Raw genomic sequence first — 6,335 nt, 5'->3', positions numbered from 1 at the left:
TCTGTTATAATTTTATCTCGTAATTCAGTGCGTTCAACAAAAAAATGATTAGGTTTTGAAGGAAGAACTTGGAATGAATTAAAACAGTTTAGATGATTTTTTATTTTAATGATTTCATCGAGAGAAAATTTCAAATCTTGAAATGATTTTTCAATGATATTGACTATATCATCAAAACCATCATCTGAGCATTCTCTTTCATACCAATGTGCGTATTTGTTTCTTTCACAACGAAGTGCATGAACAGCATCCTTTGTTTTTTTGTTAAGATGCTTTCCAATTGAATTTGAAAAAATTATAGCATCAAATAATATCGTACAGTCCCACTTACTGGTGTCTCCATCCTGATATTTTTGTCGTGTTTTTTGGTCTAATTTTCGTCGCGATTCTAATTTGTAAAATTTGTTACCACTGTTGTGTGTATCATCCCATTCTCCATGTATTGATTTGTAACGAGAGTTCCATTCTTTGATGAAAAATTGAGCAAGTTCCGTTTGTACCACATTAATTATTTTCTGAATGTAAGACAGATTTCTTGTTCCTCTTGATTCCATTTGTACAAAAATTCAACATGATATATCAACATGACTAAAATCAAGAAATTCCAAAAATTCAATACACAACATATGACATTTGATATAAACTTGTTTTGCAATAATTTGTAACAAATGACACAATGTCTTGATCGAAAAATTGTGTTTTCCATTAGCTATGAAGATTGACTTGTAATGGCAAAAATTCTTTTTTAATTTTAAGAAACAATGAATTGTTTACTAAAACTTGTCAATTTAAGATAAATAATCAAGCATAAGTTAAGTTAAACGATTAACTATATAATTAATAAATTGTACGTGAAACGAAAGTTTTTACTTTGCATTAATAAAACAATGCGTTTCGGTCGGTGGATCTTTAATATGAAATGTAAATAAGCTCAGAAAAACTATGATAGTAAGCTGTAAGCTATCCTTATGATATGCTACACAGAAAAAAAAACAAGATACAGGAGCTTCTAGCCGTCTTGGTAAGAGAGGAAAGATTGGTTGTGTGCTAATGTCAACGGACAGCAGTTTTTTACTGACCCTACTTTCAGTTTTATCTAAATCAAAACTTAGACAAACTTGGTTATGTAAATATATGCATTATTGGTTGGACAGTTTCCAGGAACATAAAAACATAAATTGCTTTTTTCAAACGTGCAATACGTTGAAAACGATGGGTATATATTAAAACAAGTGTGTAGAAATTATTTTCTAAGAACAATAAGAGTGGCCATGAAGCGACATAATGAGAATGAAAGCCAGAAGAGAGAAGAAAGTAATATTGATGTTGTCTTGTCTAAAAAAGAGCGGGCATTTAAAGGGCATAATGAATCTAAGTCTTGCTCAAATCAATACAACTATAGAAAGTTTTCAAAACCATTTGGTAAATTTTATTCTGTTTTTAGCGATTCCTTGCATTCCAGACTACTTGAGTAAGAACGTGGTGATGCAGAACATGTTTTCAATAATGTATCACGTGATGTGCTGAATATTTCATTTAGATTGTCTATATTGACGAAGTTATTCTAGGTTAGATTGATAGGAAATCAGGGATTGCCCGTTTCTTTTTATTTAATGAGATAAACCTTTGCACGTGAATTAAATGACGTCACACATGAAAGATCCGTCTTATTATTTTAACAGGTCACGGACTAGAAGACTTGAATGCGTGTCTGGAGCGCGTTATTATATGTATATTCAAGAGTATAGTTTTTAAAATAAGTCGTTATATTATCTATAGATTAAGTATGGCCTTGTTGATGGATCTTTCGTGTTAAATACCGAAGTTAAAAAGAAAAAGTAATAGAAATTGGGCACTTAATATGCGTTTGTTTCTAAAAAGTATTAATTTGTTTGATTATGTGAATGGATCAGATGAAATCCTACCAGAAGACGCATCTCATCATGTGAAGCGAGCGTTTAGAATTGCTTCAAAGAAAGGAAGGACGAAAATATTTATGATCATGCAAATGGACCTGTTGAAATCGTACGAGAAGACGCGTCTCATCAGGTGAAGCGAGAATTTAGAATTGCTTTGAAGAAAGGATGGACGCACATTTTTTTGATCATGCCGATGGATCAGATGAAATCCTACCAGAAGACGCGTCTCATCGGGTGAAGCAAGTATTTAGACCTGCTTCAAAGAAAGGTTGGACGTACTTTTGTTTGGGAATCAAAAAGATCAGAAATTGTAAAAATAATTATCAAAAATTAGCAAAGAGCTTGCTTGCAGGTTTGTCGGAAGACTACAAGCCGCTGATTATAGCTTTAGATAAGATTGGAGAAAAATCTTATAAAGACGTTCAAGGAATTTTACTGAATGATGCAGATTTAATACTAAATACCAAAAAAGATGAAATAACTCACGCTGCTCAATGATTATTTAGGGTGAAAGGAAAAAAAAAGGACTACAGCAAAAACAAAAATGAAGACCATCATTCTTATAAATGAATATGCCACTCGTGAAGACATTTTGCACGATATTGTGTACAAAGAAAGAACAATTTAATCTTTTATTTCCACTACAAAGGAAAAAAGTCAGCACATTGTGCAAAAAAATAATTAGGTGGCGTTTATGACAAATGTAAAGAGAATAGATTTGATTGCATAATTGATTCTGGTGCAATTTAGCATATTATGCTTAAACATGACTATTTATCGGACTATGAAGATTTGAGAAAGCTAACGAAAGTAAATCTTGAAGATGAACGTGTCATATATGGGGAAAAAACTTATTGTTTGACCACTGGGTTAAATTAGTTACATCTACGTATAGAAATGAAAATCGTGCTCTTTTTTCCCGAACTGAAGAGAAATTTGCCGTCTGTTCAAGCTAGGAGTAAATTTGGAGCAACTGTTCAGTTTAAAAAAAGTGAATACTGACAAGATTATCTAAGATTTCTAAATTGTTGCGAGTTGGTGAGGTGTATTGAAAACAATATATAGTCAAGGTCACTCAAACAGACAAGGTGTAGGCTGCAAAAGAAAGTCCAAATTTAGAACTATGGAATCAGAGGTTTCCAAACTAAGGAATGGACAACATTTCTAACTTTCTAAAGATATATATGATGGAAAGAATGGTCAGTGTAAAGGATGATGTGCTGAAGCATGTGTAGATAGAAAAACTACTGAAGCATGTGTAGATAAAAAAACTACTGAAGCATGTGTAGATAGAAAAACTACTGAAGCATGTGTAGATAGAAAAACTACTGAAGGATGTGTAGAGAGAAAAACTACTGAAGCATGTGTAGATAGAAAAACTACTAAAACATGTGTAGATAGAAAAACTACTGAAGCATGTGTAGATAGAAAAACTACTGAAGCATGTGTAGATAGAAAAACTACTGAAGCATGTGTAGATAGAAAAACTACTGAAGCATGTGTAGATAGAAAAACTATTGAAGCACGTGTAATGAAGCATGTATTAACCAGCTGTAACATTTAACTATGAACACATGACATGAATCATGTCACATATACATGCTCTATTCCACTGTGCTTTTCATGTTGTTAACTTCACAATATTCTATATTAAAATCCTTCATATCGGCTCTAGTGTACATATTTGGGTCAAGGGGAAAAGGTAATGAGTTAGTAATGATTGTGATGAGATGTACATTTGAGTAAATGTATCAAAATAAAATGATCAAAAATGTTTCCTTTGCCAGACAAAATTTCTTTTTTTCTTCGCATGCACAGATATGAAAGGCAAGTGAATGGTACCTTAAACTTTACATGAAGTTGTCCATATTTGAATCACAAGTTTGCCATTTCTCAATGATGTCAGACAAAGGGTTTGTAGCATAAAACATGGTTTCTATGGACCTAAATTAAGTAAGAAAACATGTTACATCCACAACAAAAACATTTTACAAATTTTTTTCACAAGATAGAGGCAAATCTAGGCTAACTCAGAAGACATTATATAGCACCTAATTATAGATAGAAAATACAATAGCAATAATTTTGTGGGTTAAAAATTTTTTAAAAATGTTTTGAAACTAAACTTTTACTGATAGAGTTGTTTAAAAAGTAATTTGAATTTTAAATACATATTTTTTTGTACATCTAAACCAAAAGAAACAAAACATATTTGCAATGTTGCAACAAATATTTGCGAAATTCTTTAGCTGTTTAAAAAACTGGAACTTAAATATAAGAAGTGATACTAGTTTATTGCAGATATAAAGCAATTTAATGATAAAAATTTCCATATTTCTTAAACAACTAGTGATTCATAAATGTTATTTAATATCATGACAAAGTTATAGAAATAACACACATATTTAACAAAGATAAACATACCTTGTTTGAAACGACAGTGATTTGTCTTTGGTAAGCAAATTGTTGTTGTTTTGATTGGTAACTTTGTTTGATTGGTCTATAATTACAGAATTACAATTTCTAAAGGTTATCTATAATATATAATTTATGGTATTTTGGCAGGGTTTCTGGAGCCAAGAGGTTAATTGTGGGAAGCTTTAGTTATTATTTTGAAGGGTATTTTAAGACATTACAGTAGAATCAATTAATGAATGAATAATTTATTTCAACACGCGAACCATTGTAAACAGGCGAGTTGTTTTCCACATGAGCGGGCGCAAATTTTACAGAAACAAATTTAACAAGAAAACTAAATTACGCATTTAATAAAAACGACAAATTTTTTCGACATCTCATGACAAAGACATGTTTCGACATCTCATGATGCCATCTTCAGTATAAGTGAAATAATAAGTGATACCAGGTTTATATAAAAGTAATATGATACATAAATTACAACAATAATAAGGAAATAAAATAAATTAATGGGGAGAGTCCGAACGGCATCATGTGATGTCGAAACATGTCTATTTTAAAAAAATTTATCGTTTTTCTTAAATGCGCAATATCAATAGTGCTTTTACTCAAACGACAAAGACATGTTTCGACATCTCATGATGCCATCTTCAGTATAAGTGAAATAATAAATAATACAAGGTTAATATAAAAGTAATATGATACATAAATTACAACAATAACAAGGAAATAAGATGAATTAATGGGAGCGTCCGAACGGCATCATGTGATGTCGAAACATGTCTATTTTAAAAAAATTTGTCGTTTTTCTTAAATGCGCAATATCAATTGTGCTTTTACTCAGTTACGATAATACTAAATAACAAAGTACAGTTCCTAAAACATTAAATTACATTCTATAGACTACAAACGTAGCTAAGTATTTAAATTTAAATATTACGACATTATTTGGGAAAGTGAGCAGCGACTCTTTTTTAAATAGACATTAGAGAGAACGATTCTTTGAGGGCAATAGGTAATGAATGAGACTAAAATTGTATTCAAAATGTAAAATGACTTAACTCTTGGCGAGCAATTTAAAAACGTCACATTTATGTATCGTAAACACGCATGATAATTCTTTGTCTTTTTTTTACAAACCTTTTACTGGTCGACGGTTGAAACTTTCTGGTTTTGATATTTAGCGCACTGGAAGTTAAGTGTCATATGAACAGATTGCCAATCTATTCACTAAGATTGCTATGCCAAACAGTTTAACAGAGAATGAAAGCAAAGACGTGTGTTAAATTGGACACCACAATCAACCAAGGCAATCCAACACCATATCATATTTTCAACATCACATTCAACTAAATGTTATCGCTTAAAATGACAAATACGAGTATGTTGTCTCTCTTGTGGTAATACAAAATGAAATTAAACAACTTCAGATAATTGTACAATAAAATTGATTACGTTTTAAAAATATTCCTAAAATTTGCTATAGTAAAAGCAACTGTGGCGTCACACATTCACTGTGAGCGCTCCGTTAATCAATAATTGGTGACCCCTCCTTGACCTTGCTAGATATGGTCTGAATGATCGTATTTATTAATTTATAGTGCACACAAATCAATTTCATTTACAGATTTAAATTGAGAAAAATCTGTACACCACACAAAAAGAAAATTCCCCTATTGATGAATTTATAATAACTGCTAAATGAATGAAACTCAGCAAACTCTAAAATGCCAATTGCGATTGCCCAGTTTTGATGCGATAAATTGGGCATTCCTTAAACTGATTAACACCTATAAAAAAATGTTGCTGAATACTTGGTGAAATTGATTATAAAACTTTTTAATAATCAATTAAGAATTAGATTATTTTCACTGCAACACGTCCATCTTAAAAGCGTAAAAGATTCTATTTTTCACTTGGCATTGAGCAAGTCTAATTTTTGCTGTGTTTAATTACCTGGGGCCGTTGTGTAAAGCTCTTAATTTCAAAACACAGTTA

The 6,335-nt window shown here is 31.1% G+C and overlaps 1 long non-coding RNA gene across 1 annotated transcript; it reads right to left on the bottom strand.

Annotated features, from left to right (window-relative positions):
* Positions 1-207: 207 nt before the first annotated feature.
* Positions 208-5,619, bottom strand: LOC124448957. The gene is made up of 4 exons (XR_006949343.1): positions 5,478-5,619; positions 4,344-4,419; positions 3,762-3,863; positions 208-588 (listed from the first exon to the last, which is right to left on the bottom strand). It is a non-coding gene; the product is annotated as an uncharacterized LOC124448957 (long non-coding RNA).
* Positions 5,620-6,335: the final 716 nt, after the last annotated feature.

The sequence above is a fragment of the Xenia sp. Carnegie-2017 genome, unplaced genomic scaffold, assembly GCF_021976095.1.
Source record: "Xenia sp. Carnegie-2017 unplaced genomic scaffold, XeniaSp_v1 HiC_scaffold_23, whole genome shotgun sequence".
Taxonomy (NCBI): domain Eukaryota; kingdom Metazoa; phylum Cnidaria; class Anthozoa; order Malacalcyonacea; family Xeniidae; genus Xenia; species Xenia sp. Carnegie-2017.
This window is presented reverse-complemented; position numbering and strand designations above follow the sequence as displayed.